This window comes from Spermophilus citellus (genome assembly GCF_964194105.1).
Source record: "Spermophilus citellus genome assembly, chromosome: 15".
Taxonomy (NCBI): domain Eukaryota; kingdom Metazoa; phylum Chordata; class Mammalia; order Rodentia; family Sciuridae; genus Spermophilus; species Spermophilus citellus.
In genome coordinates this window covers 67,841,038-67,865,302 of record NC_138195.1, presented here as the reverse complement: position 1 = coordinate 67,865,302, position 24,265 = coordinate 67,841,038, and the positions used below count along the sequence as shown (strand labels likewise).

The 24,265-nt window shown below is 35.8% G+C and overlaps 2 protein-coding genes across 8 annotated transcripts in view; one reads left to right on the top strand and one right to left on the bottom strand.

The window, feature by feature from the left end:
* Window positions 1–18,882, top strand: part of LOXL4 (lysyl oxidase like 4) — a 110,025-nt gene extending 91,143 nt beyond the window's left edge. Inside the window, exon 16 of the mRNA XM_081268722.1 lies at window positions 18,785–18,882. The gene's annotated coding sequence lies outside the window, so the exon portion shown is untranslated. The remainder of the gene's footprint in view (window positions 1–18,784) is intronic.
* The window catches only part of R3HCC1L (R3H domain and coiled-coil containing 1 like), a 93,961-nt gene extending 69,980 nt beyond the window's left edge, over window positions 1–23,981 (bottom strand). For 3 of the 7 annotated variants that reach the window (XR_014019065.1, XM_081268711.1, XM_081268716.1), the window contains exon 1: window positions 23,896–23,981. The gene's annotated coding sequence lies outside the window, so the exon portion shown is untranslated. Of the gene's footprint in view, window positions 1–1,504; window positions 1,568–23,895 lie in introns of all 7 variants that reach the window. The other 4 variants (XM_081268712.1, XM_081268715.1, XM_081268718.1 and 1 more) reach the window with 4 other exon arrangements.
* Between the last annotated feature and the right edge of the window lie 284 nt (window positions 23,982–24,265).

The window sequence follows — 24,265 nt, the reverse complement described above, 5'->3', positions numbered from 1 at the left end:
ATCTATTCAAGAGATATAGGATGTCATAAAAAAACCAAATTTGAGAGTCATCGGGATAGAAGAAGGCATAGAGAATCAAACCAAAGGAATGGGGAACCTATTAAATGAAATAATTCTAGAAAACTTCCCAGAGATGGAAGATGGAATGGATTGCCAAATCCCGGAAGCCTACAGGACCCCAAACATTCAAAACCGTAATAGACCAACTCCAAGACATATAATTATGAAGATAGCCAACATACAGAACAAGAAGAGAATATTAAAAGCTACGAGAGAAAGGAGGCAGATTACATTCAGGGGTAAACCAATTAGGTTAACGACTGATTTTTCACAGACTTTGAAAGCGAGAAGATCCTGGAACAATGTATTTCAAACGCTGAAAAACAAACGCTGAAAAATAATGGATTCCAACCAAGAATACTGTATCCAGCAAAATTAAGCCTCAGATTTGACAATGAAATTAAAATCTTTCACGATAAACAAAAGCTAAAAGAATTCGCAGCCAGAAAACCAGCACTGCAAAGCATTTTGAGCAAAATACTACAAGAAGAGGAATTGAAAAATAGTGCCCAAAACTAACAGCAGGAGGTATCTCAGTAAAGGGGGAGGAAAATAACCAAAAAGTAAAAACTAGCCAAACTAAAATAAATAAATAAACAAACATGACTGGAAGTACAAATCATATTTCAATTGTAACCTTAAATGTTAATGACCTAAACTCACCAATCAAGAGACATAGGCTAGTAACCTGGATCAAAAAACAAATCCAACAATATGCTGCCTTCAGGAGACTCATGATAGGAAAAGACATACATAGGCTGAAGGTAAAAGGTTGGGAAAAATCATATCACTCACATGGCCCTCGGAAGCAGGCAGGAGTGGCCATACTCATATCGAATAAAATCAACTTCAAACCTAAGTTAATCAAAAGGGATGAAGAAGGACACTATATACTGATAAAAGGAACCATCCACCAACAAGACATAACAATTATCAATTTGTATGCACCAAACAATGGAGCTGCAACGTTCATAAAACAAACTCTCCGCAAGTTCAAGAGTCAACTACAACACAATAATTATGGGTGACTTCAACACACCACTCTCACCATTAGACAGATCCTCTAGACAAAAGCTGAATAAAGAAACTATTGAACTCAATAGCACAATCAATAACCTAGACTTAACCGACATATATAGAATATATCAACCATCATCAAGTGGATACACGTTCATCTCAGCAGCACGTGGATCCTACTCAAAGACAGACCATATATTATGCCATAGGGCAACTCTTAGTAAATATAAAGGCGTGGAGATAATACCATGCACCATATCTGATCATAATGGAATGAAACTGGAAATCAATGATAAAAGAAGGAAGGAAAAATCCTACATCACATGGAAAATGAACAATGTTACTGAATGATCAATGGGTTACAGAAGACATAAAGGAGGAGATAAAAAAATTCATAGAGACAAATGACAATACAGACACAACATACCGGAATCTATGTTACACAATGAAAGCAGTTTTAAGAGGGAAATTCATTTCTTGGAGTTCTTTCCTCAAAAAAAGAAAAAACCAACAAATAAATGAACTCACACTACACCTCAAAAACCTAGAAAAGGAAGAGCAAAACAACAGCAAATGTAGTAGAAGACAAGAAATAATTAAAATCAGAGGAGAAATCAACAAAATTGAAACAAAAAAACCATTGAAACAATTGAAAAAACTAAAAATTGGTTCTTTGAAAAAATAAATAAGATCAACAGGCCCTCAGCCATGCTAACGAAGAGAAGAAGAGAGAGAACTCAAATTACTAACATATGGGATGAAAAAGGCAATATCACAACAGACACTACAGAAATACAGAAGATAATTAGAAAGTATTTTGAAACCCTATATTCCAATAAAATAGAAGATAGTGAAGATATCAATAAATTTCTTAAGTCATATGATCTGCCCAGATTGAGTCAGGAAGACACACACAATTTAAACAGACCAATAACAAAGGAAGAAATTGAAGAAGCCATCAAAAGACTACCAACCAAAAAAAGCCCTGGACCGGATGGGTATACAGAGGAGTTTTACAAAACCTTCAAAGGTTAATACCAATACTTAATACCAATACTTTTCAAGCTATTTCAAGAAATAGAAAAAGAAGGAGCTCTTCCAAATTCATTCTATGAGGCCAACATCACCCTGATCAAGAAACCAGACAAAGACACTTCAAAGAAAGAAAACTACAGACCAATATCTCTAATGAACTTGGATGCAAAAATTCTCAATAAAATCCTGGCGAATCGAATACAAAAGCATATCAAAAAAATTGTGCACCATGATCAAGTAGGATTCATCCCTGGGATGCAAGGCTGGTTCAATATACGGAAATCAATAAATACTATTCACCACATCAATAGACTTAAAGACAAGAACCATATGATCATCTCGACAGATGCAGAAAAAGCATTTGACAAAGTACAGCATCCCTTTATGTTCAAAACACTAGAAAAACTAGGGATAACAGGAACTTACCTCAACATTGTAAAAGCTATATATGCTAAACCTCAGGCTAGCATCATCCTAAGTGGAGAAAAACTGAAGGCATTCCCTCTAAAATCTGGAACAAGACAGGGATGCCCTCTATCACCACTTCTATTCAATTTAGTTCTGGAAATACTAGCCAGAGCAATTAGACAAAAGAAATTAAAGGCATAAAAATAGGAAAAGAAGAACTTAAATTATCGCTATTTGCGGATGACATGATAATATATTTAACAGACCCAAAGGGGTCTACAAAGAAACTGCTAGAGTTAATAAATGAATTCAGCAAAGTGGCAGGATTTAAAATCAACACGCATAAATCAAAGGCATTCCTGTATATCAGCAACAAAACTTCTGAAATGGAAATGAGGAAAAACACTCCATTCACAATATCCTCATACTGTGGGGTCGGGCTCCAAATTCCTTAATATGACGCCCATAGCCCAAGAGTTAATAACAAGAATAAATAAATGGGACTTACTTAAACTAAAAAGTTTTTTCTCAGCAAGAGGAAACAATAAGAGAGGTAAATAGACAGCCTACATCCTGGGAACAAATTTTTACCCCTCACACTTCAGATAGAGCCCTAATATCCAGAATATACAAAGAACTCAAAAAATTAAACAATAAGATAACAAATAACCCAATCAACAAATGGGCCAAGGACCTGAACAGACACTTCACAGAGGAGGACATACAATCAATCAACAAGTACATGAAAAAATGCTCACCATCTCTAGCAGTCAGAGAAATGCAAATCAAAACCACCCTAAGATACCATCTCACTCCAGTAAGATTGGCAGCCATTATGAAGTCAAACAACAATAAGTGTTGGCGAGGACGTGGGGAAAAGGGTACACTTGTACACTGTTGGTGGGACTGCAAATTGGTAAGGCCAATTTGGAAAGCAGTATGAAGATACCTGGGAAAGCTGGGAATGGAACCACCATTTGACCCAGCTATCGCCCTCCTCGGACTATTCCCTGAGGACCTTAAAAGAGCATACTACAGGGATACTGCCACATCGATGTTCATAGCAGCACAATTCACAATAGCTAGACTGTGGAACCAACCCAGATGCCCTTCAATAGATGAATGGATAAAAAAAATGTGGCATCTATACACAATGGAGTACTACGCAGCAATAAAAAATGACAAAATCATAGAATTTGCAGGGAAATGGATGGCATTAGAGCAGATTATGCTAAGTGAAGCTAGCCAATCCTTAAAAACCAAATGCCAAATGTCTTCTTTGATATAAATTGAGCAACTAAGAACAGAACAGGGAGGAAGAGCATGAGGAAAAGATTAACATTAAAAAAAGACGAGTGGTGGGAGAGAAAGGGAGAGAGAAGGGAAAGCATATGGAAATGGTAGGAGACCCTCAATGTTACACAAAATTACATAGAAGAGGATGTGAGGGGAAATGGGGGGGAAACAAGGGAGAGAATTGAACAACAGCAGATGAGGTAAAGAGGGATGATGGGAGGGGAGGGGAGGGGGGATAGTAGGGGATAGGAAAGGTAGCAGAATACAACAGTCACTAATATGCCATTATGTAAAAATGTGAGTGTGTAACCGATGTGATTCTGCAATTTGTATTTGGGGTAAAAATGGGAGTTCAAGACCCAATTGAGTCAAATGTATGAAAGATGATATATCATGAGCTTTGTAATGTTTTAAACAACCAATAAAAAAAATTCAAAAAATAAATTAAAAAAACATTTAAAACTTTTACTGTCTAATAGCACTTTAAATGCTTCAACCTTTTTTTAAACACAGGTGATATACAAAACATTGAATTATAACAGATTAAAAATTGTTAATATAAAAAAAAGAAGTTATGATCTACTGCTCAAACTTTTAAATTGCTTTCTAGTCTATTATTCTTATGACTCAAAAAGAAAGATAAATGTTAAATTTGATATGAGCTAATAATATGTAATGGCTTTTTCTCACATCAAACAATACATGAATAAAAATGAAGTTTTCCCACTTAAGATATATCTAAAAGAAAAGATACTTTAAAAACAGAAAGGTAGTAGTAGTTGTTGTTGTTATTGTAATTGCCAAGTAAACAAGAAAAACAGTAAATGACAGAAAACCAGAGGACAGAGATATCACTAAAGGTCTGAAATGGTTAAGGAAAATGTCATGAAGCAATGGTATTGAGGCCAGAACTACAGAAGCTGACATTCAGACAGAATTGATATAGAAAAAAAGAGGCTGAGTATGTGAAGAAGCAGTAAGTTAGAAAGCATTATTTTGAAAATAGTTAATAGAAACTTTTATTTCAGTTCAAGATGTTATCAAAAAGTATCAGTATGTAGCTTATCAACAACAGAAATTTCTCAGTTATAGCAGCTGGTGGTCAAAGAACAGAGAGCCACCATGGTCAGGTTCTGGTGAGAGCCCTATTATAATTTGCAGATAGCTAACTCCTACTTATATCCTCACAAGGGAGAAAGTAAGTGAGACAGCTCTTTGGCACCATCATATAAGGTCATTAATCCCATTCATAGGGGCTTTATTCTCATGATCCAATTACTTCCCAAAGGCCTTGCCTCCAAAATACCAATACATTAAGGATTAGATTTCAACTTATGAAAGGAGGGGTTGCACAAACACTTAGTCCATAAAACTAGTTTCGGTAAAGCCAAAGGTTCATTGTCAGAAAGATTATATTCAGCCTGGAAGGCCTTTAACACTAGGATAAGGTGGAGAATTGAGTCTAGACTCTACAGGTAAGTCCTGAGAAGTTATTACAGTGTCTACACCTTTCCTTTATCACTACATTTGCCTTTCCATTTAGCCCTGGTATCTTTTTCAGTATGTATCAATGATGTAGAGGAGATAACAAGTATCCTTGACTAAAACCTCTTCTCATGATTACTTAAATCCAATTTCATCAATGAACAAACAGTAACATATTTAACCTAAAACTAGTAATAGAATTAACAGAAGGAATGGGGTCAAAAACAATGGGTCCCAAACCTAATTCCACATTTATACTTAGGAAACAATCAAATACATTTACTAGTTGAGTTTCTCTTAGCTGAAATGCTTGGAATCAGAAAGTTTCAGATTTCAGAGTTTGGGGATTCTGGAATATTTACTTAGACTTAAATAAAGTCTGAGTACCCGTAATTCAAAATTTTGAAATCTGAAATGAAAAACTTTTTGAGTGTTCAACTTGTACTTTGTATAATCATCCTTAAAATCCGAGAAAGATCAGAATCATAACTTGCCCTAGATTAAATTATTCTACGTAATTCAAATAATAAGCCAGAAATTTATTCCTTGATGTCTGACACAGATGGCTCTAGTTGGTCATATATTTCTGAAATGAAACCAGCTGGTGGTAAATGTACATATATGTTTATAAATCAAATCAAAAGATGTATAAATACATAAGATACATTTGCCTGAGATAAAAACCTAGTCAATCATTTGGGATGTAGATATTCTAGAGACTGTCCTTAATATCACTACAATAATTCCTGGAGAAGACCCAATTCCATTACCCCAACCCTTTATAGTTTCATTCCCTGGTACAAAGTAATATTTCTAGTCTCTTCAAAATAATTTTTTTTTTAATTTTGGCACCAAGGATTGAACCCAGGGATGTTTAACTACTAAGCCACATCCCCAGCCTTTTGAAATGTTAATTTAGGGACAGGGTCTCATTGAGTTACTTAAGGCCTCATTAAATTTCTAAGCCTGGCCGCTGGGATCACAGGTATGTGCCACAGCACTTGGCCAAAATTTTTAATTCCATCTAATCTTACCTTACAGTTTTGATAACAGAATTAAACAATAACATCTTGAAATGATAAGTATTTATGCCTCCAAACACCTCTGCATGTTTTGTTTCAGTTTTATCAGCAGATCTTAACAACTAGAATAGCTTGCATTCAAACTGCCCACAAAACCTAAGAGTTGCCCTGCTCTTTTCTCATTTCTTCCCTTTCCCATCTCCTCTTTAACTTACAATCACTTTACCCTGCTGTCCACCTTCCCCAACTGCTATTCAACAATTCATAGGCTGCCACAGATTGTCAGCACTGTGTTTGGGGACTTAAGAAGTACTCTTGTGGGACAGTACAGTGTGTGAGTATAGCATTTTCCTGGACACAATGTCACTCTTTATGGCTAGTTGCAAATTAGCTTCTTAAAAAAAAATAATACTCCTAATAAGACAGGTACAAGGAGATTTTAAATAACCTAGATTAAAACTCACTTTGGTGCTGGGGCTCAGAGATAGAGCGCTTGCCTAGCATGCATGAGGCACTAGGTTCGATCTTCAGCACCACATAAAAATAAAATAAAGCTATTGTGTCCACATACAACAAAACATAAGTTAAAAAAAAAAAACTCACTTTGGTTTGCTCTGAGATCTAGGCTATTTCAGTTATGTACAATGAAATCCCATGCATCTACTTATATGAGCCAAGCATAACATTTAGAAATGTCTGAAGATAGCTTTCTGGTGCTAACCAAAGCAAAAAACTACCCAAAAAAACTTAACAAAGGAGAAATTTATGTCCCCCTTTTATCTGTGCCCATGACTACTTAACCTTGTATTCTTTTTGAGAACACTGTTTAAACTCGGGTCTCAACATCAACATTTATTTCTCACCATATCTAGCTGTGCTAAACAATTTAAAATGAATTCTGCAAATCACCAGTATCATGTTATTACAATTTCCATTCAATTTTTGCCATGTGCTTCAGCAGCACATGAGTACAATTATTCTTCTGACAGTTGCTGTGACTGACCCTCTGATTACCACTAAAGCCTTCACCCTGTACATCAGCTTCCCAGTTGCCACTGGCAACATACAAGAGTCAGAAGCTGGAAAATACTGAAAATATCAGAGAATGGGTAAGAAAACCTCTCACAAAACAGCAAGTCATATTGACTGTCTTTAAAAGAAAAAATGTTGACTGAAAATAAATACCTACAGGGTAATATAAAAATCAAAAACAGTTATCTAATTGTTTTTTTACTCCTATATTTTACTGAAGATTTAAATGATCACCTATTCTTTCTGAATAAATTAATTAAATCCCTATAACATTTATTTTATTGTAATCCCTACAATAAAACTGCATCTTTGCTGTTCCCTATGTGAATTATAGGAAAGTTAGAGTTTAATAAGCTCAATTGTTACAATGGAAAGAGAGTAAACCGACAAAGCTAGTAATTAACTCTGAAAACTAATTCCAAAATTTAACCAATTTTTACTATCTCCACAACAAACACCAAAATTAAGAAAGACAAAGACAACAGAAGAAAGAAAATCTTCAAAAGATCCTAAGTCTTTCAGGAAATTAACACTTTCAAACTTGTTTTACACCGGAGTAACTAGATAACACTGAAGTAACAAAATGTAAGCAAATGTTTAAATAAACACATTTCTATAAAATGTGCCTAAGTATAGACTACTAATTTGCCACATTGATGTTTTGAATAAAAAAAGTCTACACCATGCAAACAGACTCTGTGTGAAGGCAAATTGTACAAAATTCCCTCAGACAGCAGCCTCATCTGGATATAATAACAGCAAAAGTTACTTTTATATAAATATACAGTATTTCTTTTGACAAATGGGCATTTAATTTTCATTTTCTAATTTTGTAAGTACTAAGAGTTTAATAGTTTAATAGTGATTACCATAGAATGTATAATGAAAACAAATACTTTTTAGAAGCTCATTAACAAAACAGAACAGGAAATGACATCTAAGGACTGATCTAGAAACTGATCAGAAATTACTTCTGTCATCAAAACAGATAAGAAACACAATAGTATAAATGACTGAAAACACAAAAAGATGTTCAACTATACCCTGTCATCTATAGTTCCAACACATAGGCTAGTTGGGCAAAAAAACAAACCTCATCAGTTAGCAAAGAAATGAAAAATAAAGATGGTTTTATCCTTGCCTATTTTTCAGGTAAAAAAAAAAAAATGAATGGTGACATCTTGTTTTGATGATGCCAACAGAATGAGGTTCAAGTACACTGTTAGTGTAGGTATACATTTTATTACTATAGAAAGCATTTTAGATGTGTTTAAAGGCTTTTAAATGATCACTTTATAACTCTTTTGTTAAATAAGCAACTGTTATTTTAGGTTGTAGTATGCTTGATATTATGTATCTATATCTAGAGATATGTCTACATCTGAGTGCTAAACATGTGGAGTATCTGAGTTTTGTCTAAATGTTAGGTGAATTTGTAGGATTAAAGGTACCTAGGGGCTGGGGATGTGGCTCAAGCGGTAACGCGCTCGCCTGGCATGCGCGGGGCGCTGGGTTCGATCCTCAGCACCACATAAAGATGTTGTGTCCACCAAAAACTGAAAAATAAATATTAAAAAAAAATTCTCTCTCTCTCTCTCTCTCTCTCTCTCTCTCTCTCTCTCTCTCTCTCTCAAAAAAAAAGGCACCTAGATTTAATACATGCAAGGTAATCAATAAGTGGTCTCTTTTATATAACACACATTGTATCTGGACATTAAATATATAAAACAGTCAATGAAATTTTTTACCTTTCTGCCATTTGTATTCAACACCATTCAGATGAAAAAAAAAATCCACTATTTGGGCACTCCTGCCATTTAAAATTTAATCTGTATCTACCTGCTTTGAATGAATGGAAGGGAAGGGAAGGAGATACTTTAGCAATGCTTCAGAAACTTTAAAATCAAAGGGCATTTGACCAGGCAATTCTCCTTCAAGGAATGTAATCTAATGAAATAAAAGAACTTGTATATAGATACTTATTCCAGGGCTATTTACAATAGTGAAAAATTATAAGCAAATTTAAGGTCCACTGACATGAGCAAAGTTGAATACATTATGGTATATACAGACCACAGGAAACTACAGACAATAAAAGGAATGACATAGCTCTATAAATGCTGACATGATAAAAATCATTACTGAGTTTTTTTAAAATGGAGAGTTTAACAAGAAGTGTACAAAAACAAAATGAAGAAAACTTAAAACATTCCTAAAATACACAAAAGTAGATTTGGGCAAACAGATATTTCTTGTTACTGAATAGAAAACTCAGAATAATTCAATATCATCAAGTCAGCAAATTAAATAAAAATACTGGAAAACTTTTTTTTAAATGGAGACAGACAAGGTGATAACAAAATTTAACAGGAAAATAACCATGTAAGGATAATCAGGAAAACATTAAAAATTTTATATACTATTAAACCTCTATAAAAGCAACAGTGAGAAAATAATAAAAAGTCCAGAAATAGATCATACAAAAATTGTACATAAGATAAAGGTGAAATCTCAAAATCACTGAGGAAAACTGGTCTTACTAGAACAATCAGTTTGCAAAAAAGATTATAATATTAAAGACAGAGTTCACACTCCTTGTTTTGTAACAAGTTTTCAAAATCCAATGCATATTTTACACTTAGAACACATTTCAATCCATGTTGTAAAAGTAGCTACCCTACTATACAATGAAGGGTTGGACTATATGCCCTAAGCTAAAGAAAATAAAAACTATAACCAAACTGAACTCTACTTACTAGGTACCTTTAAATAATGGTAGGAGTTAGCAATTCTTAAACTATTTTTTTACATTCTAGGATTGAACCAATAAGCAAAAATTTTTCACTGTTGGATGGAGCCATAAATATGAAAGAAGGGGAAGACAAAATAAAATCCTAGTGTTTGTTAGATCAAAATCAAAGGTATCAGTATAAACTCACTGCATTTAGTAGACAAGAAAAGTTCTATGGGTGTGTATATAAACACACACAAATCACATACATGTATTTCCTAGGTGTCTGCTGAGAGGGCTTTGAAGCAATGATATCCAGTAGCAGCTAAGATTTTCAGAATTTAGACTATAGCTTACAAAGCTATTCATTACTCAAAAGGAACAAGGGATCCTTTAAGAAAGCACTCATTCCAGGGCTGTGCCTGGGAGAGTGCAAATGTGACCCTAAAATACCTCTTGTGGAAGCAAGAAGTGCTTAAAGAATGACTGACTGGCATATCAAATGGAGACAGGAATCAGTTGAAGGGGCTCCAAATGGCCAAATCAGAGAAAGAGTAAAAAAATAAATATAGTACTATTATAAATAAATGAGAAAGAATGATACAATCAGAAAATCACCATTTAGGAACCATTTTGAAAATTATTCAAGCAGACCTCATCAATAGATATTAAAATCAAGAGTAGCAAGATATTTTATGAAATCTCAATGTATGTTTCCTGAGATATTTTGAGATTACAAAGGGAATGTAATGCCACTGAACTATATGTTTAAAAATGGTTAAAATATGAAAATAAATTTTGTCATATACATTTTGCCACACACAAAAAAAAAGATTTACAAAAGGAATTAGGCGTGGTGGTGCATGCCTGTTAATCCCAGCAGCAGGGAGGCTGAGACAGGAGGATCACAGGTTAAAAGCCAGGCTCAGAAACAGCAAGGACCTAAGCATCTTAGCAAGACCCAGTTTCATAATTTAAAAAATAAAATAAAAAGGGCTGGGGATGTGGCTCAGTGGTTAAGCATCCCTGGATTCAATTCCCGATACCAAACAACTGGGAAAAAATTATGAAAGGAAAAACTGTAACTTTATCATGAAAAGCCTGGGAGATTCAACCTTAATGAAGTGATCCAAGATTACATTACCAATATTTCAAGATTTTGGACCTCCTGAGCTTATGCCCTGAGAAGCACAATACTAGTTTTGTGGTATTCCTGACAAAACTGGATAACTTGAATCTAATTATGAGAAAATATCAGATAAACCCAAACTAGATACATTCTACAAAACAATTAGCCTGCACTCTTCAAAAACATCCATGTCATGAAAAAACAAAGACTGAGGAACTGCTCTAGATTTACAGAAATAATAAAAAATGAATACACTCCATGATCTGGAATTTCCTTTTATTCTCAAGTACATTATTGGCACCATGGGTAAAATGTAAACAAGTCTGTGGATTATAATAACAATTAAATTATTATTACTAAATCAATGTTAATTTACTGATTTTGACAGCATTACATAAAAATGTCCCTGTTTTTAGAAAATGCATGCTGAAAGATTTAGGCATAAAGTAGGGGAAAAGGTCTATATCTTTCTTTCACAAGCAACAGTCATGTACTACATAATGATGTTATGGTCAACCACAGACTGCATATAGGACAGTAGTCCTATAAGATAAAAATGGAACTGAAAAATTCCTATCACTTAGTGTCAGCGTTGTGTGTTTGTGGTGATGTTGGTGTAAACAAACCTACTGGGCTGCCAGTTGTACAAAAGTATAGTGCACAATTATGTGCAGAATGTGCTATGTGATGATGATTATCAACAACTGTTACTGGTTTACTATATTATATATGGTACATACATATGTAGTATATTTACTATACTTTTCGTCATTTTAGAGTACATTCTTAAAAAACTTTACTGTAAAACACGGCAAATTATATAGGCAGCAACCTCATTCATTAAGTTTACCATGTCTTTTGATTGCTTCAATAGTTAACATCAAGTGATTGACCTATACCATTTAGGTTTATGTAAGTACTCTATAATGTATACACAATGACTAAATCACCTATGGATGCATGTCTCAGAATGTATCCCCATCATTTAACACCACCTAGCTGTATACACCTACATTATAAAAGGGAGAAAAGAAATACACTAAAATGCTAACATTTGGGATATCTGGGTGAATTCTACCTACCATTCTTAGACTTTTTTCTATAGTCTGAAATAATGTCAACATAATAAAACTGTTTAAAAAACAAAAATATCAGCACAGTGCACGGCACAAAAGATACAATCAAATAAATAGCACTTGTCAGATGTTGTTAATGAAAATATAATCCCTTAGGATTCTGTGCAAAACAAAATTCTCAAAAAATATATACTTTTATGGTGAAAAAAATAGAAGGGGGAATAAGAAAAATAAATGTAGTATGTCCCTTTTAAATATACATGTACGAATACACAGGTAAAGACATAGAAAATTACTAGAAATATACACTACACTATTAACAGTGGTTACCTCTAGATATGGAATTAAAGTGATTCTCATTTTCTTCCTCAAGCTCAGTATTTTCTAGTATTAATATAATAAACAAGATTTTTGTGTTTTTTCCAAAAATTACTTTTAGAAATTCAAGCGATAGCTCACAATCAAGAAAAATGTGACAGTCTTCCTTTTCTACAGCAATGCCCTGTCTAGAGACCGATGTTTAGTTACTACATTTGAGTACCGTATTATTACTTCACCTTTACTTATTAAAATAATAATGATCACATAGTATAATTTCACATAAGAATATTCTAGTCTTGACCAGACATGGTGGCACACACCTGTAATCTCAGTGGTTCAAGAGGCTGAATGAAGCAGGATCACAAGTTCAAGGGCAGCCTCAGCAACTTTGCAACTTAGTGAGACCCTGTCTCAAAATAAGAAACAAAATGGACTGGGGATGTGGTTCAGTGGTAAAGTGGCCCTGGGTTCAATCCCTGGTACCAAAAAAAAAAAAAAAAGGATTATCAGCAAATAATATTTGTACAAGCATGATAGTATAAATATAACATTAACTATTTCTTTTAACCAAACATTATAATAAAACTAAATTAGGGGCTGGGGCTGCAGCTCAGTGGTAGAGCATCTGCCTCGCACAAGTAAGGCACTGGATTCGATCCTCAGCACCACATTAAAGATACTGTGTCCATTTAACAGTTAAAAAAAAAAAAAAAACAAATTGGGAGGCTAGGGCCAAGGTAACAGTGGAAATTGTTATTTAAGAGAGTGAAACTTTCTATGCCATAATGAAAACGCAATACATAATGAATAAATAAGTAAATTACAAGACAGCATTATAAAAACATTATTTTAAAATGCAGAGATATGTAATGCCAGAAGAAACAGCTTAAGAAGTTGAGAGTGGCTACCTTTAGGGACTAGAGAAAATAGGGAAGGTAGAAAAAACTACTCCCTGTATTTTGTTATGAATTCTTTTTTTTTTTTTTACTATTTTACTTTTTAAATTACGTCTATTATAAACTATGTCTACTGATAAAAGAATTTAGAAAATCATTTCAAAAAAACAAAAGTCAAATAGCAATATATAATCTTTTTTTTAAGATTTCTTTTTTAGTTGTAGATGGACACAATACCTTCATTTTGTTTATTTTTTTATGTGGTGCTGAGGATCGAACCAAGTGCCTCACACATGCTAGACGAGCGCTCCACCACTGAGCCACAACCGCAGCCCCTCTTCTTTTTATCTTAAAAAAAGGATTTTTCACTCAAACTTGTTATAACATTTTCAGATGAAAGTGACAAAAAATTCTAAGGAAAATGTTATCTTTTTGTTGGAAGAGCTTCATATTTCTAACATTGAAAACGTATAAACACAAAATACAGAAGCCTTAAAAATAAAATAAAATTTAAGTACCACTTTAATGGATACAATTCAGTAACTGTAATACTATGAAGACTAAGTCTGACCTTACTTACAAATTCATTAATGATCAGGAGACAGTGCAAATAACACATTTAATTAAATTTACTCATTTAACTATTTTGGGAAATACGATTAACAGCAGTGACAGAAGTAATATAAAAAGACAGAGATGGATTAAAAACATTGGCCAAAAACCAACCAAATTGGAGAATGAATGGAGGACTGAGTAAAAATTGCAGGCTTTAAATCAACCGAAGAGGGATACCAGAGGCTTACTTATCATCAATTTTTCACATTGTTGCCATGTGAAGTAATTTTGTTCAACATTGTTAAATGGAAATATACACATATGTACACACACATACACACAGGACTCATAAAGAGATTATACCCTAAAAACAACCCACTGGTTGAGTGTCCCTTATCTAAAATGCTTGGGACCAGAAGTGTTTCAGATTTCGGAGTTTCATATTAGGGATGTTTCACCTGTACTATTGATGCAATTTAAGAATAAATTTGTACTCAATTTCAAAATTACAGAAGTTCTATTGAGAATTACCAATAATGAATTAAACTGTCCTAAAGACAATGAACTATTATCTACCCTGTATTCCTCTTCTAGCTACACTTATCTGAGTATTCCTATTCTTTATTCCCAGGCACTGACCATTCAAATAAAGTATACATTTCCCAAATTGTCCAAGCTATGGCTATGTAATTAAATTTCACCAATGGAATATGAACAAAAGTTGTGTGTATTTATTATATAAGATACACACACACACACACACACACACACTATTTATTCATTTATTTATTTATTTCACAGGAAATATTTTTTAAGGGAGGCAGATGTGTTCTTTTTCTCCTTTCTGATGGATGGAATGTGGATGAAATGGCTAGAGCTCTAGTAGACCCTAAAGAGACTTTGGAAAAGGACAGAATCCATGGCAAACCATACCAGCCCTAAACTGACTTGCTGGAACTCTTCACCACAAGAGAAATAAACTTCTATTCTGTTTAAGTCTCTGCTACTTGGTTGCAATCAAATTAATCCTAATTAATTTAACCTCTATGTTACTATACACTCCTCGTTTTCTTTCTCTAAACAACCTCTGTTCCTTTGTAGGCTCCTTTTCTGCTTCCCACTCCCCGACTGTGAGTATTTCTGAATACTCCATCCTTAGTCTTCTCTTCTCCCACCAACCTCTACGACAAAATAGTCTTTTAAAAAAGACCATATCTCTGATCATCGGAGCTCCAATTTTACCTCCAACAGCCTATCATTCTACCGACATGAAAAAAAAATAATATAAAGGAATACAGCTGATTTTTAAAACGAGAGAAATAAACAGATGAAATGGTAGTGGTAGCAATAGTAGCAACAGTTGTGGTGGTAATAAATAGGTATAAATACCAAACATTGTTCTAAATCTAAGAACTAGTCCTCACAATTCCACAATACAAAAGTATTATCACCATCCCCATTTTACAAATAAAGAAAATGAGACCCAAATTACTTGCTCAAGATACACAACTAATGTACTAAAGAGATCATTAAAACCTGGCTCCTACAACACACCCTTTAGCCAGTGCACATAACTAGCAACCTTGTTCAAAGATGCTAACACAGCTTAAGACTTTTTACTATCTTCAGCAACTGCAATAATCATTTAACTATCCTCCATGGTAATAAATTTTATGTCTTTGCAGATTAATTTTTAGAAACTGCCAATAATCACTTAGGTAGAAGTATGGAAATAAGATAGGTGGTCAAGCAAAATAATACTCTTTGGGAGAAAAGGAACAGGACCATCAGGTAATGAGACTGATTTTCTTAAATGGCTCTACTGTTTCTAAAAGTAGTTCCAAAAGACAAATTCCACAGAACATTTATTTGCTAGAATAAATGTGTCACCTCAAAAACAGATTAAAAGGGACAGCACTCATTGAGATTAATTAATGTTTAAAGCACCAGATTTTTTAAACCACTTAAGTTATATAATACCTGGCATTTAACATTAGAAATTGAACTCATTATCTTTCTCCTACACCTATCTGAGGCCCTTTTCCAATGTTACTCACTATCAATGACACAACTACTAAACACTTTCAGGTATTCCTGCTTGAGGTTATTTCACACACATAACCACCAAGACCACCTTTCTCAAACACTGTTATCACCATATGAATCTCAACAGAAGTACTGTCATCTATTGGATCACATCCAACCAGGGTGTAGAAAACACTTTGTAATTAAACACATTAAAATCTCAGGATGTAGCTTAGTGGCACTTGCCCAGGCATTGGATTACATCTCCAGAACCAGCAAAAACAAAATAATATTAACATTTCTGTGAAAGTATGAATTGTTATACTACAAAGGATAAACACCATGAATAGCCTTACCATAGTACAGATTGGCTTTTGCTACCATCTGAGTTAGCCTCAAAATTGTTAAAAAAGATTTTCCATTTTCAAAACAGTATAATTTAGGAATCATAAATAAAAAACTATACATCTGAAACTAGTCAATTCTAAGAGGTGAGATTACAGGTTAATTGGGTACTTCTCCCACAAGAAGCAGATTCCATGTAACTGCTGCTCTCCTTGGATCTGCCAAGTTGTGACAGACACTATTATGACTTCCAAGCCTAGCTCAAAAAAGGCAATGCAAGCAAGGCACAGTGGTGCACACCTGTAATCCCAACAGCTAGGGAGGCTGAAGCAGGAGGATCACAAGTTCAAAGTCAGCCTCAGAAACTTAGCAAAGCCATAGCAATTTAGCAAGACCCTGTCTCAAAAAAACATTTTTAAAATGGGAAGAATGCTGTGGATGTGGCTCAATATTTAAGTGTCCCAGGGTCCAATCCCTAGTACACCCCACCAAAAAAAAAAAAAAAAAAAAAAAGGTAATGCAGCTTCCACCTGGTTCTCTCAGGGTGCTTACTCTGGGAAAAAAGCTATCACCAAGCCTTTGCGGAGAGATCTGCCAACATCAACCACCAGACATGTCAGTAAAGAAGCCACAAGATTCTAGCTCCCAGTTATCAAGTCAGAACCAGCTTTCCATCTTACCCAGTTAAGGCTTAATTAAGTACAGCATCTCCACAGTGTCCTGATTCTTGACAAAATCCAAAAGCAAAATAAAACAGTTGCTTTGCATTAATATGTTGTATTAGCATGGCTTGCTACAAAAAAAACATCTAACCAGAAAAAGCACCCTTATTCTAGTTCAACGGCTTCATATTAAAACATACATAACTCCCTAAATATCAAGCTTTTATCAATTGGGCAGCCTGTTACTAGGATAATTCTACTTAGAGGGCTTAATAATTCATCTCAAGTATATTCTAAGAACCTATTATATGCAATACTATGCTAAAAGTATAAGACATAGGATGGATTACATAGTTTACAATATAGGGAGAGGAAATAAAGAGTTATACAAATATTTATGAAAGTATATAAGTGCCAAAATAGATATGTAAAGATAACTCTACCATAAATGGTTAATTTATAGTATAATTTTGGACTTATAAACAGCACAACTTTAGTAAACACCTGGTGAGGGGAGGGGGAAGATTGGAGGAAAACATTGAAAAGGTGGGACTTGTTATTTTATGTTTACATTATGAGATTAAGAGTATTTTCTGTTGTTATCCTTTAAAGCTTTCTATATTTTCCAAGTTTTCTATAGTGAGCATGTATTAGATTTTGAGAAAAATCATTTCAAAAAGGAAATAACACTGACTTATTTTTCTTTAAATGTATTAAAAATATACTATGAGGGGTCAAATAAGTAGTTAACAGGACTGTAAAAATCTGGTTTGGTAGTTGCATGTTGAATATACAAGTTTAATATTAAAGGGAAAATGATAGTGTAATAAAAACTGCATAAGCATTTTACTTGATTTACTATTAATATCCGCTTTTCTTTCCTAACTATAAGTATTTACAAGTTCTCCTCTTATAACCAAAACCAAATGAATACGCTCTCTCTCTTGATCAAACCTTCCTGCTTTTCCCTCATTCATTTTCTTTCAGTTTTTAATTTCTTACCCTGAGCTTCTAAATCCACCCTTCTCTTTACATCTGATCACCTTACTTTCTAACTACCTATGAAACTGTTGCACTCAATGTTTCTGATTTTTCCGTTTCTGTATGACGGTGTTTTTTTTCTGTATGACAGTGTTTTTGGAATCTACCTTTCTTTCTTTCCCCTACAGTTACCCACCCCACTTTCAAGACATCCTTATTGTTTACTTTTTCCTTTAATTTTTAGAAGTAAGAGTTAGTATTATCCCTATTTTATAGTTAAGAAATGGAAACAGGACCACCAGTATAAATTTGAGAGGATTTAAAGCCAAGTGCTTCCCTTCTTTATTACTCTTCTAATGTTCCATCACAAACAACTTGAAACAGCCCAAATATAGCCAATATTAACACATTCAGGGCTGGGGATGTGGCTCAAGTGGTAGCGCGCTCGCCTGGCATGCGTGCGGCCTGGGTTCGATCCTTAGCACCACATACCAACAAAGATGTTGTGTCTGCCAAGAACTAAAAAATAAATATTAAAAATTCTCTCTCTCTCTCTCCTCTCTCACTCTCTCTTTAAAAAAAAATTAACACATTCAGACTCTTTTCTAAGAAGCAAATTTGATATTAAGGAATGCTATACATCTTTGGCCCACATTTTTAAAAATATTTTTCTAGTTGTTCATAGACCTTTATTTTATTTCTTTATAGGTGGTGCTGATAATCAAACCCAATGCCTCACACATGCCAGGCAAGTGCACTACCGCTGAGCCCGAGCCCGAGCCCGAGCCCGAGCCCGAGCCCGAGCCCGAGCCCGAGCCCGAGCCCGAGCCCGAGCCCCAGCCCCAGCCCCAGCCCCAGACCCTTGGCCTGTTTTTGACTGTCAGCCACTTTCCTATTCCAGAAATTCATATCATGTTCATAGGTAAGCCCATATTATTTGGAAATTTCACAATACTAGACACCAGAACCTGTTGTTTCTAACAATACTTCTTTGCTTCTGTTTTTATCCCTTGTCCCAAATCTGCCAGGTTTGGCATTAAAAGAGACAAACAAACAAGAGGAACAACAAATATTAATAAAATTAAGAATGAATTTGAAGAATGCGAAACTATACAGACTAGCATGGCAATGAGTAATACACACCAAACAAGAAACTGGTCTATGTTTTATTGATAGAGGAGAAAAATTCTATTCAAATGCAAGAGTACTGCTGCTGAGCAACACACTATACTTTACCCCTACCTAATGCTTGACAACTGGAATTTCTCTGTAATTCAGTTAAATTCTCAGGAGTCACTCAAGCTTCATCCATCCTCCTGGGCTCATTAATAGAGAACTCTAAAGCACATTTTAGGTAGGTAGCATAGAGGTGTAGGGTACTCTTTCAACACATGAATAGCCTACTTCTATTTCTTCTCATTTCTCCTATAGGTAGGAAGTCTGTAACAAACATAACTCAACAACTTATAGTTCTAGTTAGCAGCTGTCAAAGATCATCCTGTAGGTCACCAGTTTTACACACAGTATGAGGGTTAGTCTTAATAAATTAATTAAAAATCTATACTTGTACTCCCTTAACCCTAGTTAATTTTCTTATGACTAATGAGCTGCAAGCTGAAAATAAAAAATAAACCAGCCTCTTCATTTATTCATTTCATTTAATTAATTTATTGGTGAGATATTTGTGAATAGTTAGCTCATGAAAATAATGAGGACAAGGTCACAGATTCAATGCTGGCCAATTAGCTTTTCAGTATTTCATGTTCCACAGTCACAGTCAACAACCTTAATCTTGGGTAAACACTAATCTTGTGAAGCATTACCAAAATCTGTGACTTTAAAATAGTAATAACAATCCCTATTTTTTTACCAAGTTTAACTAGAATATGCCTAGTTCAAATAATCTCAAATTTTTTCAGCCATGCTTCCATCTTATAGATGATGAGAAGTGGAATTCAAAATGATCTTCAGTACTACTTCAGCAGTACCTAGTCTCATACTGACTTCAAAGCTTAATTTATTTTCACAATACAGTGTGGCCTCTCCTGAATCCTGTGCCTCAGTGACATAGGATATCAAGAGAATGCACCTATTCAGAACTCTCTAGCACAGTCATTACTGAAAATTCATTATGCCTACTCAGATTCTGCAGTTGAGAATGAAGTCTACCTTCCAAATTCCTTGTAAGTAAAAACGAGTCAAAGAGCAAAAGTGTTTTAAAACTAAGGAAAAAATAACACATTAGATAGGCTGGGGTAGATGTGGCTCAGTGGTAGAACAATCGCCTCAAACGTGAGACTCTGGGTTCGATCCTCAACACCACATAAAAACAAAGATGTTGTGTCCGCCAATAACTAAAAAATAAATATTAAAAAAAATTTCTCTCTCTCTCTCCCTCCCTCCCTCCCTCCCTCTCCTTCTCCCTCTCTCACTCTCTTTAAAAAAAATAGTTTAAAAAAAAACACATTATAGCACACAAAGTAGATTCTAATGAAAATGACTGTCTATTGTCATAGCTTTTTATAAATTCTGCTGTGGAAAAAAGTTTTCTTGCTAATTCATAACTAAACTGAAACTGAAAAAGAATATAGCCAGGGGATACAGAAATAAAAAAAAAAATAAAAAAAAAAGAACAAAGACTTCTTGAACATCTAAATCTACAGGCTTCTGCTGATTCCATTGCAGCACTTGAAGAAAGTAAAAGTACATATTTCAATTCTTAACCCTAAGACTTTGCCTTAACCAACAAATCATTTTTCTCTATAAAGTTTTCCTCTCTGATTTCTCTAAACTAACTCCTTATAATTATACACTTCCATGCCAACAGCAACAGCAGACACTAAGTTTCCACTTTTACAAAATGAGGTCACTGGGCACCATGACATACACCAGTATTCATACACAAGAGGCTGAGGCAGGAGGATCATGAGTTCAAGGCCAGCCTGGGCAATATAATGAGATCCTGTCTCAAAAAAAAAATTTTTAAAAAGGGCTGAGCATGTAGCTCAGAGGTAGAACACTCTAGGTTTAATTCCTAATGCCAAATTTAAAAAAAAAAAAAAAAAAAAAAAAAAAAAAACCTCTACCCATTTAAAGTCAAATAGCCTAACTTAAAAAAATAAATAATAAAAGTTTTTATAGAAAAAACGTTCTATAAAATTCTACCGTAGTCAATATCTGAGTCACAAATGTTATTGTTCTGCTACAAGCACAGAAGTGCATTCTCACTACAGATCATAAATGAAACACCAGTCCAATTTCAACTAAGTATGTACAAAGCAACATTTGGAATCTCTAAAAACATAGAAATCACAACACAGCCCAAAAACTTTTTCACAACAGCATTAAAGAAGTCTTTAAAAGTGGGGGGGGGGGAATGAACCCAGGGCTTCATGCACCTTATCACTGAGTTACACCCCTAACCCCTATAATTCTTTTTATATAAAATAACACTGCAAAAAAAAAAAAAGCCTACAATCTAAATACCCTATTTAGAAGTTTTTGTTGTTGGTAGTGATGGTGGTGGTAGTTGTGTTGTTTTGTTTTGTTGCCAGTATTGGGGATTGAACCCAGGGGTGCTCTACCACTGAGCTACATCCCCAGTCCTTTGTACTTTTTATTTTGAGACAGGGTCTTGCTAAGGCTGGTCTTGAACTTCCGATTCTCCTGCCTTAGCCTCCCCAGCTGCTGAGGTTACAAACAAGTACCACTGCACTAGCTATTAAAAGTACTTTTTTTTAAGTCTGTAGGTTAGGGATAATTATTCTCCAGAAAATACCTAAAGTTTTCATCATTTCTTATTATCATAATAATTAATAAAAGCAGCAACAAAATAATAAGAATTTATTACTAAACCCTTAAAAGATACACCTCATTTAATCCTTACAGACACATTATGAAGCAAATGTTATCACCCCTGTTTTAAAAACGAGTAAACAGTCTCAGAGAGGTCAACTAATTCATACAAGTTGAAAACTGGTAAGTCACAACACTGGGATTTGAACTTATATTTGTTCTACTTTGTACACGGTTCTAAAGCACTTTACTGCCATCCTGTGTTTTCTGACCTATATTCAAGTATTTTCCAATCAATAATTTTGGAACAAATACAAGCTAACATATCTAATTACTACAACCCAAAACCCTTTTAGAATTGACTGCAAAATCTCTATTCTCTACAAGAGGGGAAAAAAAATAAGTCAATGAGCAACCTGCTTAAGTCTCAGAGTTCAATAGTCAGAAAACTGACTGAAATATTGGCTATTGATATTCTGAATTTAACTCTAAGGAAACTCCTAGCACATACACCAATGACAGGTGAAAATAACAATATTTAGAATAATAGGCACACAGATTAATGGGACTGTGTTAGAAGCAGAGTTACAGCCAGGAGCAGTTTGGGAGGCTGAAGCAGGAGGATGGAAAGTTCAAAGCCAGCCTCATCAAAAAAACGGAGGCCCTAAGCAACTCAGTGACACCCTGTCTCTAAATAAAATATAAAATAGGGCTGGGGAGTGGCTCAGTGGTCAAGTGCCCTCCCCCCAAGTTCAATTCCTGGCACCCCCGCCTTGTTCCTGCCAAAAAAAGAAGCAGAGCTAGATTTAGTGCATGAGTAGCAGCAGGGGCAAAAGACACAAGAATTGCTAGAGATTGGTCATTGGTTCAACACCATACTTGTGGATCTTTAAGTGCTTTCTCAGATGCTGGTACCTGTGTGGTGTTGATAAAGATTAAAAGACCAAGAGGGGCAGATACTTGTGTGCGCACTGGAGAGAGGGAAGTTCAAATCCCCGTGGGCCTTAAAAATCCAGATGAAGTTTAAAATTGACTCCACAGGTGGTAAGGCCCTAATGTCACTTCTTCACTGGGAACCTAGCACAAGACCATTTGTGTGGTTCATATTAGTTTCCAAAGAGACTCTCCCTCGATTTATTAACTCCTCTACTTCATAAAGATGTAGTTCTTAAAATTTAACTGACCTGAACTGGAAACTGAATTATACTGTAAATTTCTTAAACATGCTATAATTTATAGCCCAAAGTTTTCGCACGTATATCACCTTCTGCTGAACCCCAAAATCCTGGAAGGCTGAACAAGGAAGAAAGATTACTGTTCCCATTTTTCAGATAAAGAAAACGAGGCGACAGGAAACATTGTACAACAAAAGACCACAGGTCCAGTAAGCAACAGACCCAGACTCCTCCCGTGACATCAGACTCCAAACCCAAAGCTCCTACTCTTAGACAACACAGAGGCAGCTGTACAGGTGCAGAAAACTTGGACGACAGGACTACAGTTTTCCCAGGGCAGCCCCACAAGAGAAGGAAGTGCATCCTCCCTTACAAACCGTTCACTCCCAGCCCATAGCCCCGGACCCTGTCACAAGGCTCGCGGCGTGGAAATCACCGGTAGCCCCAGGTGGTCGCGGGGTTGCCTAGGCCGCCCACGCCCCCACAGCTCTGCGGGGGACGCCACACACCCCAGCTCACTACCTGTTGAAACGCGGGAGAGGGACGACCCACACGCTGGGAGCGCTTAGGGTGAGGCCCCAAAGCGGGTATGTGGCCCCTGAAAAGGCAGAAAGGTTCCCCAGAGGGTTTCGGTCGACCCAGGGCCCAGCAGGGTCGAAGGGCAAGAGTTTCTCAGTAACCTCCGCCCCGGGCGGGGGCCGGACCTGCACGTCACGTGAGGAAGAAAATACCGGTAACAAACACAAGACAAAAACAAAGTCGCGTCCCGGGCTGCGAGGGGAAAAGTGGAGTCAACGAGCCCCAGCTTGGAGTGCGAAGGGGTCGAGGGGAAGTGGGGCTCGTGGTTACCGGGACGCAGTGGCTCTCCGCTTCCGCCGCCTTCCCGAAGCTCAGGCTCTTCCGCTCGCGCCGTGGGAGCGCGCTCCAGGTCTCAGCACCGCCCCCGCGCCGCGAGGCCTTCTGGTGGCTGTAGTCCGTGCGAGGCCTGGCCACGCCCACTTCGTTGGGTCACGTGGACGGGGCTGGCAAATCACGGGGGCGGGAGAGTGTTTACGCTCCTGTCCTTAGAAGCCTCCCTAGTTGCCCTCATCTGTAAACCGGCTCACATCTGTGCCCGTCCCCCTCGATTGTACGTTTTCTCTCATGTTCACAGCCAAGTTTCTTGAAAAAATAATATACACTCGGTGTCTCGATTTCCTCCCAGGGCGTACTCCATTCT